Below are 13204 nucleotides of genomic sequence, written 5' to 3'. Positions count from 1 at the left end.
CTTCAAGTGTAAACATGCATATCAAGGGATGACTTTGTGTGCTCTGACACAGCTTTATCAGCTGAACTGTTTTGTACCTCTTGTACCAGTTTATGAAGACATTATCATAGAATCATAGAATCTTCTGAGTTGGAAAGGACCCACAAGGATCATGGAGTCCAACCCCTTGTTTCACGCAGGACTACACAAAATTAAAATCCTGCGTCTGAGAGCATTGTCCAAACACTCTGAACTCTGGCATCTTGGGGCTGTGACCCTTTCCTCTTCCATGAGCATTTCCCTAACCTGCCCCTGCCCTGACACAGCTCCATGCCATTCCCTCGAGCCCTGTTTCTATCGCACAGAGCAGAGCAATCTTGGCTCTGGGGTTTAGCACCACAAGTGCTGTTGGTTGCTGCCTAGAACTGCAGAGGTTGGTGGGTGCATTTGATTGGAGTTATAGCAGGAACTATGAATGCAGGTTGGGCCCTGTTAGCAATGCTGCTTAGAAGTGGCTTTCCTGTGCTCAGAATTAAATGCAAGATACTTTTGTCTTGTGACAGTGTGACAGTGCTGGTACTCTGCTCATATTTGATTTGATTTACTATGCTATTAAATTTTGTGATTGAGCTATTACTATTGAGCTATTACTGGTGCACACTCACAAATAAATACGTATTTCTGTGAGAGCCCAGCTGGTTTATTGGATAAACCTAAAAGTCTCTAGCTAGAAGAGAAACAAAGAAGTCAAGTTTCAGATTGCTGCCATTTCACTGTAAAAATTTGAGCAAATTACTTAACCTTTCCCTGCCTTTGTAATTGTTCCTCTTTAAAATAGGGATTGTGCCACCAACTTCTGGAAGGGTGTATCTATATATATATTTGGTATAGTTGTTAGAGAATAAAAAAAACAGCTCTTTGGATTCCCGTGTTCTTAGAATCTGAAGGAATCTGATCAATCTTGATCAGATTGTCACTTTTTTATCAGCTGTATCAATATTAGAGAGAAAATGAGCTGTAACTATTCTGTGAGTCATGGGTGGGGATTATGACTTGAAGATTAGGACGTTTGTCCCCGTTTGCTAGCAGTTGAACTGAAGTAGGTATATCCTGTAAAAGAGCACTACTGAAATGGTGTTTTCTGGTGTTTTAGGAAGTGAAACCTACCATACCCAGCTGAATCTCTAGAAAGTTCATTGGTTTGTTGTTTGTTTGTTTGTTTGTTTTTTTAAAGGCATTTGATACAAGAAAGTGAATCTTTATACAAATGTATGTTTGTGCAGATTTTTATTAGCCACGCAGAGTTCAGTATGGGGCAAAGCGTTTGCTATACTGTAGGATAATCCTAAAGAAAAATAGAAGAAACATGCATCATGGACTATAAAATTCTATAAATTCTCAATAAGTTCTATTCAACTCCTTTTCTGCCTCTTAAAGAGAGACTTTTCTGTAATCCCTTTCTATACATACCTGGATTTATTTTTCATTATAATTTTTATTAAAGGTATTGTATTTTAAGAACTACTCAATCCACATGGCTTAAACAAAGAATTAATGTCTGAATTGTCATCGTAATGTAATTTTTAGGCTGAAAAATCCTTCTGGTATGGGATGCTTGTAGCCTAAAAGCTTTCTGCTATATAAGGAAATGGATTTTATTTAACTTTCTAAGCCGTGGTCTATGTATACAAGAGAGAAGTATCCAAATTCAGACTAAGAATAGAAACTTTCTAACTGCATTTATGAGTTTCTACCATAGCTTCCTAACTGTCAATGTACAGTCTGTGCTGTTGCTTAACTGGTTTTAGTAATGCTAGAAGCCACAGATACATTTTTTTGTGTTGTTTCAATGTATCAGGGATCTTTTTATTTTGAAATCCAGGGCTGTAGCTAGTTAGATTAAGGATCACCTATTTTCTAGAAGTAGAAGGCAGGTGTAGTTGCTGAAAACCAAGCTGACAGGTAATGTGCAGTCTTTTTGTATCTTTGCCTTAGCACAGTGGATTGTGCTGGTGTTTGTGCACAGGCATACAAAATCAGCTCTTGAGCTCCTCAGTTCATGCAGCTAAGCTGAGTGGTGGGATTCAGACTCCTGTGCTATCTGCCTGGGAAACACTGAGTGAGCATGTAAAACACCTGTGTGGCCCAGGCCCCATCTTGCTCAGCACTGAAGCACAATAGGCTGCCTCACACCCCTGCTATGGTGTATTTCTTGTACTTGCAGAGCTTCACACTGATTCCTATTTCTACATTTAGAGGTCTGATTTTAATTTTTATTGTAAATCTGCCATGCGTCCCTTTGTCTCAGGATTTAAGCACTTTCAAACCCAGCGTAGGAAGCAGGCACTCAAACACACAAATCCATGGTTCAGGTGAACTGGATGGTTGAGTCTATGTGCAGTTCTCTAGAGCAGAAATTGCTATTGCACGTAATGAAGCTTAAAAATAATAATTAAAATAAAAGCTACCAACAACTTTTTCTTGTTCTTACCCCCAAAATGTCTGGTCTTACCTGGCTGTAGATCACTCTCCATGGAGGTTTGGTGAGAAAGTTACAGAGGAATAATGAGTAGGTCAAAATGGCCACCCAGCATAGCTGGGCTGTATGTGCTGTTGCTTGTTTCCTCTGAGAACACTGCTGTGCTGCAGTGGGCTGCAGATCCTTCCTGGTCTTCCTCAGCTCCCCCCATGGCAAGTGCACAACTGCTAGAGGACTGCCTTGGCTGTGGGCAGGCAGGAAAAGGCATCTCATCCAGGCCTGCAAAGCCTCTCCTGTGTTGCTGACACGGGATAGCCCAGAAACCCTTCATGTCATTTCTTTTCTCATGCTTTTGAACTACTATAGGAGCCTAATACGTGCACCAGCTGGAAATATCTCTAAAAAAGTCCTTTTCTCTTTGTTGAATTTGGCTTGTCGTGGTGACATGTATTGATGCTATAGTTGGACTTCTTTCTAACACGTAGCATGTCTTCCTCCCACACACAGGAAGCAAAAAGCTCCCCGTCAGTTGACCCCACGTGCAGTGGACTCATAGCACCTCAAGTTGCAGAGTGATACCTGTAAATAGAAGAGTTTAAGCAGAGCCGCGGGCAAGGCTTGGTATTGTGGGCAGGTTAAGTGTGATAGGATTGGAAGTAGATTCCTGCTGTTCTGTTCTTGAGTAGCTCAGTGTCAGCACAACAGTGTTACTGGATCTCAGAGACAAGCAACATGCTCCACAAGTTTAACCTGCTCTGACACACAGCAAGTACAGGTGGAAGTTTGCTGTGGCAGTGGCTCTTAGCACCATGTATGTGTGTGTATGTACATGTAAGGGAGGTGCAATACAACAGTGACAAGTAATTTAACACACAGGGTAAAGGACACCGCTAAAAAAGTTAATTTATCTGGAAAGAAGTTTAATTCTGATTTAGTCAATTCACTAGATTTGAATCACGAGAGGTGATAAGAGCTTATTCATGTAGGTATATTTTGCTTGTTTTACTAGCAGAATTGTAGCAGGATGGCTAAAAACATTTCATCCACAGACTTAGTTGTTCCAGTATAATAGTGACTAATTTAATATATCTCAAATGACAAAGGTAAATGAAGAATTGTATTTTGACTCCAGGAGTCACAATGGAATATCTCTACCCAATGAGTCTTGCTGTTTTATTCTGGTGTAACTTTTCTGGATGGCACAGATAGAAGTAATGGAATTGCCTTGATTAAATGATAACACTGAGAAGAGCAGCATGCAACCGTTGGTCTGGGGTTGTAACCTCAGCTACAGGTTCTACTCCTGCTTTTGAAGGAACCATCATTTAGTCCATCAGTGTGTTCATTTGCCCTTTTCTAACAGCTAAGATAACCTCTTTTTTCAACTGTCCCAGGGCGCTGCCAAGTTTTAGTCATTAAACTTCAGATCTATGAATAGAAGATACTATTAACATTACAATTTGCTTGTATTATCTCTATTACTGTAGCGGTTCTTCAGCAAACACAATTCTTTCTAATCACTATCCTAAAGAAATCACATTTCACAGAGAAAAAAGCATATGTAGTAGTTAGAAGCAGAGCTGCTATTAAACATCAGGCTGCTGGTAATTTTCTGCTGGCATCTCAGAGGGATCCCCTTCTTTTGCTGACTGTGAGTGGGAACAGTAACAAAGAGCGACTGTGACAGGAACAGGCTTTGAATGGCTCCTACACCATCCCATTTGAAGGACAACCAGACCCACAGGCAGCAGATTTTGAAATAATAGAGAAGTGGTTCCCCATGGAAATGTGTCTTTGGAGAAGATCAAGCACGGTCTGCAGGTTGGTGGATTCTCAGATGTCTGATAAGGCTTGCATGTGAGTGGTGTGTTTGCTCTCAGTGGAGGCACTAATGGAGTGGTAGCCTTGCTCTCTTGCTTAGCTGTGCAGAGACCTCCTGAATCACGACTCAGATGGGGAAGCAATAAAGCCAAGGTTTCACCCTGCATGCCACTGTGGAGAAAAGACTTTCATTTCAGCCTGAGGATAATTTGGAGAGATCTGTGGCCACTTCAAATTCTCCTTGACTCACAATGGAATAGCTTCATGGTCTTCTGTGTGGTCCCTTATCATTTATACTAATAGAAAGAAGAGATGAATCAGACCCCACGTGCTTTGCTGACTGGGAGGAGACAAAATTAAACACAATGTTAGCATTGCCTCTTCCTTCCTATCCCCATTTCCCTGTGGTTATCCTGTTAAGCTATTCTGAGTACCTCCTTCTCTTCAACTCTGGCTCTCACTTATTTTATAGTCTTTGTGTTACTTCTTTTTTAATAGTCCAGATACCATTGTGAAGGACCTATTAGAAACACCTGGGCTTGATAGCTGTATCATTTGAACTTATCAGGGCTTCTATTTAATCTCTGCTCACAGTATGTCATGATGAAGAATAATGTGGGAGAAAATGATATGGCTCTTATTCAGTAGTATCAATCTCTTCTTCGATTCTTTTATCTATTATGGAATGAAACAAGAATAACAGGGTTTAGATTTTGTCTCTCCTGATTGCTTAATTTATTTTATAATTGTGTATTTGTTACATCGTTTTGGCAGGTATATCTGTGGGAGAAACTGTGACCTAGTTCTTGTCCACAAGGGTAGAATATTAAATATTCTTACTAATGCACTTCCTTTGTCATGGGATTTTCTGTTCTTACAATTCACTTTATTGTCTGTTAAGTTCTTTGTGAATGAGATGGCATTAACTGGTTCATGGTCAGCAGGTATGTGCGGAATTGTGAGCAGTGTGATGCAGTTCATTGTAAAGCAGATTTCAGAGGTGTTCTGTCTTATGGCCACATTTGTTCCTCAAGTATTTTTAATCACATGGGAGAGGAAAATGACTTTGTAAGGCATGTTAGAATAATGAGTTCTATGCACATTAGGAGTTATATAGCTGCTTTTGTTTGCTTTTAATGCGAGCCCCACATTTCAGATGTCCAAAGTTGTCCCCCTGACACTGACAAATCATTAGAGTAATGGCTATTCAACATTTTAGATGTATTGTCATTTCCATTTCTCACAATGCTAAGCAACTTTTTCGCATTTACCAAATAGTATAAATAAATTTGCCTTCCTGGGTTTGAACAGGTGAAAATTTCCAGGTATGGCAATGGAAGACAAGTAAATGATGGAGAGAATGCTGTGTCTCTGACAGTGCCTCACATGTCACTAAATAATATGCAAAATCCTATATTGCTGCACTAGTGGGTGTGTATGTTTGGGGAGGTAGGGAATTGGAGAAAATGGGACAAATCCTCAAATAGATGTTATTTACTTGTAAATCAAAATGTGCTCTGACGGGAGTGGGGTCCACAAGCCCAGTGCTTAGTCATGCTGTGTTCCCTTAGCTTGTCTGCCTCTGTGGTGGTTTGCTTTGGCTTGTTTTGTTTGTTTGTTTGTTTGTTTCCTCTCTCTTTTTTTTCTTTCTTGTTTATCCCTCTCACAGAAACAGCCACTGAAAACTTGTTTTTCCTTCACATGCATAGCATGTGCCCATGTTGAAGGAGGAGGTGCCTTTGTTTCTGATACCTTCTTCCAGAAATTAGGCAGACTGCGGTGGTTTTTTGTTTGTCTGTTTGAATGCTTTTCTTCTACATATTGGACAGCTGTTAAACTCATCAGATTTCAAAAAGATTTAGTATGGTTCATTACAGCAGTAAGTAATTACTCATTAATTGTGGCAATAAGTGAAACTGATCACAAGCATGCTTAAAGAGAGTATGTTGTTAACGTAGGAGATCTGGAAATTCAAAAAACATCACCTTATTCTGCTTCTCTCCCTGGTTTTATGGATAGCAGGGTAGTTTCCATCCTCATCTGTACCCTCCACTGATCTCTGCTTATTTTTCTGTTAATGGTGGTTATTTCCATTGTTTGCTGGTGTCCTCTGTCAGTGCTGCCACTTGGTTTTCCTACTGTGCCCAGGTGGTAACACCAAGGGGTGTTTTGGGCTGCTATGTGTGATAAGGTGATCCCTGCAGAATTCATTTCATACTCTCTGTTTATACGTGTTACATGGTAGTTGTTGGAAACATTTGAAATAAGTTAATCTTTACGGTCTGTTTCATTGTTTTTATGAGGTACAGTCTCTGTTCGGAGAAAAAGAAAGATCAAGAAACTAAATTTGAACTGGGTCTTTGAGGTTCAGAAAGCAGCATAAAATGTCACCAATGTTACAACCCACTTCCCCTCACACCCCTGTTTTTGCAAAACAGCTCTTCTGCACTGTGCAATGAATGCCTGCCTCTAACCCCAAACATGGCCTTTTCTGTTTGGTGTCTGTCTTGAACCAGACACTATCCAGATGTGGACTATCACAGTTTCAGCAAGCTGTAAAACAAAAGAAAAGGAAAAAAATTCTGTGGAAGTGGAAAAGTTTTGCTGGTCGTATTAAACTCACTGTCAACACTTAACAATATCAGACTGCAGCTCTGGATAAAACTTTTCCTCTTGGTTTGGATGGGCTGTACAAAAAAAAAAAAAAAAGAGTGTGAAGATGTGGTTTTGTCCCCCAGTGACAGCTGTGATCGCTGAAACACTGAAAACTGAAGTGGCTTGTCCAGAGTTTGTGTTGGGAACAGAATGCTACGTGGTTTGACTTCATAAATATTACCATGTCTTCAGAATATTTTTCCCAAGCAGGGGGTGTTTGCTGTGTTGTTGGTGTATTTGTTGCCATTTTGCTTGCTTTAAATAAGCATAAATTAAGGTTGGGGTAAAATCCTGATCGTGCCAACACACGTGAGTTCTTTTGTCATTGACTGCAGGAGGCTGAAATCTCACTGTTTACTCCTGTGCACACGTCACTGATGTTCAAACTAGGCAGAAGATGGTTTATTGTTTGAAGGAACCATGTGGCCTATCTTGCAGGTTTTATTTTTCAAGGCAGTGATCTTAACCAGACCCGCAGTCACAGCACTGATGCTGCGCAGGAGGAAACCTAGTAGTACAGCACTTGGCAGTTCACAAGGTAATTTGGCATGTTTGTTTAACACTGCAGTCACTGTGTTTGTGGAATTAGTGGATTTTTTTTTCCTATTTAGTTTCTTTGTTTTTATTGTCTTGGTGATGGGTTTGGGGCTGAGTAGGTAGGTTGGCCTCAGTATTTCCTTTACTGTTTACACCTGTTACGTAAATCCTTGGCATTGAGCTATTTTTCTCAACTGCAGAGACATGTTGGTGTGGAATTCACTTGCAAGGAGTGTAATGGCAGTAAAAGGACTCTGTCCACTGGAAACACTACCCAGGCAAGGGCCTGCTAAACACCACAGGGTGATAAGAACAGGGCTTGTGGCCACAGCAGTCGCTGCCACCGATCCCTCTGTATTTCTGATACTGGTGTTGCAAAGGAAAGGTGTTAAGATATCTGTTCATTTGTTTATCTAATAACACTCGAATCTAAGATTTGGGAGTATGTGAATCGGGCAAATGAGCGGGTCCCTATTCTGCAGGCCCTCAAAGCTTTCTTTTTTGTCTTGATATCTGCCATGCTATGCATCTCCTTAAGAGCAGTGCCTCAAAAGATGAACTGCAGAAATATTTCTGGACTGAAGTTCTTAAAATCTCTCTCCTGTACCTTGGTATGCAGCAACAAGCAAGTTTTTGACTAATTGGGTTTTTATCTTTTTTCTTTTTTTTTTTTTTTTTTTTTTTTTTTACGTTAATTACAGGCCATAGCCTGTGTATCCTGTAATGGATGGGAACTGTCCTACACATCGTGCTTTATGGAGATACAATGGGATGAGGAGAGGTGAGACATTCACAATCAGGTTTCTTTTTGCCCATCAGTAGCACCCCAGGGGCAACAATGCCAGTTGTGGCAGCTTTAGTTGTAATCCCGTTGGGTGTAAGGGAGAGAAGAGATCTGGAGAGAAAGCTTAAATGTCTCTTCTCTTATGTTCTTGCATAAATTGTGTCATACACAGTCTCTGATAAACTTGAAGATCTCTAAGCAAGCCCAGAGCCAGAAATCTAGTCATACTGAACACCTGTAGCTCACAGACAACAGTGATGGACATTGCTTGATGAGATAGAGTGAATAAAGATCCCAGACTCAGCCCTGAGACTGCAGCATGTTCCAACCAGGGATGCTTCAACCAGAGCTGCTCTTGATAGAGAAGTGGAAAGGCTCTGTATACCTGAGGTGGGAGATGACATGAGGTTTTTGCTTTGTGCAGTGTATTTAAATAACTTCTGCCTTGCCTATTAGAGAACCTAAAATACTAAGGCTTCTAACAGTTCATTTTGAATGACGAGATCTGGCCCATCCAAAAGACATTTGCTCACACTTGGAAATATTTTGCAATCCCCTTAGCTTAAAAGGATAGAGGTTTAGTTATCCTCCCATAAAAGGGTATGCAAGGGTACAGCCAACATCTTCGCCACTGAGGTCCCTCTCCTGGGAAGGGCTGCTGTCACCGGTGTCCTGACTGCCGGAGCACTGAGGCTGAGCATGCAGTACCTCTGCTCTCTGGTTTTGCAAAGCAGTAGAAATCCTCCTTCTCCCTTGCAAGTCAGACACAGCACACACCAAAAGCCATTTTGTTCCTGGTACTGTTTAACAGAGGTCAGACCAGGGTCAGTTAAGGTTGTGTCTGCAATTTCAGTGCTGAAGACTTTTGGAATTGCTTCAGCGATGATGTGATTGATGCTTCTATGGCAGGGTGGTGGCAAGGGATTTACAGTGTTTATCTGGTGTCTGGAGATGGATTCAGCAGGGCTGGTCTATCCAGATCTGAAGAACATTTCAGAAGTGTAGGTGGAGGCTTTCAGGTCCCACTGTTCAGTTCAGAATGGCTGTTCTGGGTGTACTCTTCCAAAAAGGTTTATAAATGCCTAAACAGCACTACCGATGCAGAATAGTGCCCAGATCAGGTACAAGTAGATCATTTGCAATCTGACCCTCTGGCCACTGTCATGCTTTCTCTCACGGAAATGTTATTTATTTTGTTTATTGATTTGATTGCATGTGCAGTGGTACAACCTGTATTCTTCAAGCTGGGTCTCTTTGGGCTGGCATACCTGCCAGTCAGATCTCAAAGATGCTGGCCATTAGCTCTGTGCAGAGCCCCACACATTTCAATGTACAACAAAGTAAGATCTGATGTGATAACTTCAGATGGGATTTCATCCCTGCAAGCTTTTTGACATGTTTTATAAGTATTTTAATGCACTTACTATAGAAAAGCATGGGTTGAAGCATGAGGTGGTGAACAATTGAAAATCTGTACCATTGTCCTCCTGAGTCACCTACTCCACTGGTCTGACCTTTGGAGACTGGGGCTGATTCCTTCATCAGGAGATACAGTGAAAGAAGGGCTTGTCCACAGATGGCATCTTGCTGCATTTTCAGGCAGTCTAGGACATACCTCTGTGCTTTGTCATGGTCTCTTGGTAATGAAGCTCAATGGACAAGAACGTCATTTAGTGTTGTTGTCCCTGTACTCTGTTTTCCTTTGCTATTATTTCAGCTCACCAAGGTCTTCTTCACTTCCTGCCACAGGCTGCTGTGTCAGTGTCTAGCCATTGTTCAGCACATATCAGAGCCAGGTGGGATGATTCCTGGGTAGACTATGGGATTTCTTTGAGAGAAGGCATAATTTATATCCAAGATATAATTGTTCTTTGATATCTATGCTGTTATAGCCACTTTCTTTTTCATCTTTCTTTTTTTTATGTGCTGCCCTTCTGTACAATTGCCCTTGACTAATTGGCTGTGACAGGCGAGATGAAGTCTAGGAAGACACTGTAGTTTTGAAATGAATGTGCTTAGCTTGAAATTGGACATACTGGAATGATCTGGATCTTAGTTATTCTCGTGCTGTAGAGAAGTTCATAGGATTTTATTCTATTTTTTTTTTTTTGTGGAGTCTGATTGCTCGTTTTTCAGTATATTGTCTGGTCTTTGAAGGATTCAACTGTTGTAGATTTTAAGCAAAGTTAATGCACCTTTTGTTTAATGTTACAGAAATGGAAGAAACTGATTGCCTTGAATTGTTTCTTTCAAACCAGAACCAGGGTGGTTTTCTCCAAAAGGCTAAAATATCATGAGATTCAAGTTGCAATAAAATGAGAATGGGAGAAGTGGGAGGATTTAGCCATACCCTAGATACTGTTTAATTCAAAGCCACAGAGGAATAAAGCAAGCCTTTCCAGGCTTCATGAGGAATTTAATTGGCCCCGTTTGTAGATAATAGATACATAAATTATATTAAAATCTTTTCTTACACTGAAAAAATGAACTCATGTTGTGATATCCTCTAATGCTGTATTTTAATCAAATTTTATGATATTTCACATGTAAATTAACATTTTATAATGAATATCTCACTTCCAAGGAGAAAAAAATACCTTGAATTCAGATAAATTTTAGTGATTTAGTCTTGAAAATGTATTATGCAGAAATCAATTAGGATCACCCACAATTTTAGACGCTGTAATTCCTTCCTTTGCTTTTGTTTTGTTTTGTTTTTAAAGGGTAAGCATGTTTGATGAGTTCAGACACCAGAACAAAAGACTTTCTGCTAGTCTTTAGTTAGGAGAAATCACCAGCGCTGCTTTTGATTCTGTTTTTAATAAACACAAATGGTGATGACAGCTTTGTTTGGTTTTCAAGTTGCTTCTCTGTTGCTGGTGCTCTGCTGCCTGGCTGCAGCCTGCGGAGCGTTCCATGCGTCGGAGGGGCTGCAGCCCCCACACCCAGCCCTGCCTGCAGTGCAGTGAGCTCAGGCACTCCTGTGGCCCTCTAGCATTTGCATTAGTGCTTTGCATAACCTTGGGCATGCCAGCGATATGCTGTGCTGAGAAACGGTCTCTTGCCTGCTTGCTTACTTGTTTTAAAATTTGTATTTATTTTATTTTATTTTTTCCTTTTCTCTCTCAAAGGGATTGCATCATCTGCCTGTATTTCACAGCTTGTGCAGCAGGGGAAAGGAATGGAATAAATCAACATGTTGCTTTTATCAAATAAACCTTTGTGATGTGGCCTGGTCAGAAGAATTTTATATCCCCTTTATCTAAGCCGTCTGTAAAGAATGTCTCATCCCCTTTTTCCTCTCAAGGATTTTTTTTTAAGGCATTCCAAATCACTTTATCAGAATGAGTGATAAAGGAAGAAGCTGTTTTCAACAGTTTGCAAGACTTAGAGCTCCCCGTCTCAAAGCTGAGAGTATCTAACATCTTACATGAAGTAATTTGAAAGCCTCCTCAATCTGAAATTGCAGCAGGGCCTCTCTTTCTTCTGTGAATGCTGTCCCAAACACAGCCTTTCTTCCTGTTCTGCAATGTGGACTCAGAGAAGGGAGAAATTCTGCCCCAGTGCTACTCAGAGCTGAGGGGGTGAGAGGGGTGTAAGAAGCTATTTGTGGTAGCAAGGGCAGCTGTTTGAGAAAAATCTAGGGGCTGGAGGTCAGGTTTTAGCAGGCAAAAGTATTTTCAGCTCTTCTGATGTCATTAAGCATGGAGCAGTGACTACTTTTTCAGATTTCACCAAGGATTGCCTCATCCTACTCATATCTTACTGCTGTTTTTCAGTATTTCCTTAAAATGTGGTTGGATTTTTTTTCTTCCAGGAAGAAAATGTACAGTAAAAAGGAAAGTTCTGCTTGACTTTTGAGACTGCCCTGACTGCTGTCAGGATACATACTGTATATTAAATGCAGTTAGATCCTTTTGATCCCTTTTTAGTGAAATCTCTCATTGGCTTTCCAGATGACAAGATCAGGGATAAGGTTTGTTGTTGCTGGGTTTTGTTCCCCCTTTAGGCAGACTGATGCATATTAGCTAAAGATCCTAAATCAAAAAGCAAAAAACTCCTGTCAATCCTTTAAGCTTGAAAATGCATTCAGATATTGGAGGATGAGTAGGTATGGAATTGTTTAATCTCTCAGAGCTGCTTCTGGATCAAACAGTTCCTTCTACAGACCTTACAAGAGGCTGTATTTTAAAGAGAGTTTGCTGTAGTGCTTCTGCCCTCACCCAGATCACTGCTGAAGCTAAGTGGGGGTTAAAGTGGGGGGACCTATGGAAGGTCACATCCATGGCAAAGGGGAATGAAACCACTGTCTGCCACGAGACAGATACCCGTTGTTGCTGCTAAGTGCTAGATGGCTGTCTGCTGTGCTGCTGGGCAGTAATGGAAGGAACCCGGCTATGCAAATGGTCAGCATCTTTTTTTTTTTTCTCTTCATTATAGCCCAGGAGATCTTAAAGGGCAATGAAAATTGAACTGCACTTATGACTGAGAAAAAATGGGATTAGAAAAAGCTTCTGTGGAAATCCCTTTCTTTGAGTGGTTCTAGGTACTGAAGGATTCAACTCTGAGTTGCTCATATTCTTGTCAACGTTTGATAACCCATTAACATCTGCAGGCTGAGGTTTGGAAGTCTCTGTTCTGGTTTTGGTTTTGATTTACTAAGGAAATTGCTTTGTGTTGTAATTGGAATCTCACGTTTGAAGTGTTTCTTAAAAACACAGTTCTATGTAGGGTTAATATTTATAATTTGCTTAAAAGTCCTTACATGTGTTATTAAATAAGAGCTTTAAAAGATTAAAGCCAACAGTTTCACACAGTGAATTTAATTGTAGCTTTTGTGGCTTTTTTTCAGTTTTGCTTTTGTACTTCACAGCCTGGCTAACAAGAATTAGGTATATTTTTCTTTTCTGATAAGCAATTGCATGTTGCTTGTTTGGGACACAATTTTT

The 13204-nt window shown here is 40.5% G+C and overlaps 1 long non-coding RNA gene across 2 annotated transcripts in view; it reads left to right on the top strand.

The window, feature by feature from the left end:
* LOC122185189 overlaps positions 1 to 12943 on the top strand; it is a 71016-nt gene extending 58073 nt beyond the window's left edge. The window contains exons 2-5 of one of the 2 annotated variants that reach the window (XR_006180777.1): positions 7373 to 7472; positions 8173 to 8252; positions 8428 to 8645; positions 11387 to 12943. This is a non-coding gene — a long non-coding RNA (uncharacterized LOC122185189). The remainder of the gene's footprint in view (positions 1 to 7372; positions 7473 to 8172; positions 8253 to 8427; positions 8646 to 11386) is intronic. The other variant, XR_006180781.1, reaches the window with a different exon arrangement.
* Positions 12944 to 13204: the final 261 nt, after the last annotated feature.

Source organism: Lagopus leucura, unplaced genomic scaffold, assembly GCF_019238085.1.
Source record: "Lagopus leucura isolate 7727_CA_CO unplaced genomic scaffold, USGS_WTPT01 Super-Scaffold_73, whole genome shotgun sequence".
Classification (NCBI taxonomy): Eukaryota; Metazoa; Chordata; class Aves; order Galliformes; family Phasianidae; genus Lagopus; species Lagopus leucura.
Note: the sequence above shows the minus strand (reverse complement) of the source record. Positions and strands in the feature narration are given on the sequence as shown.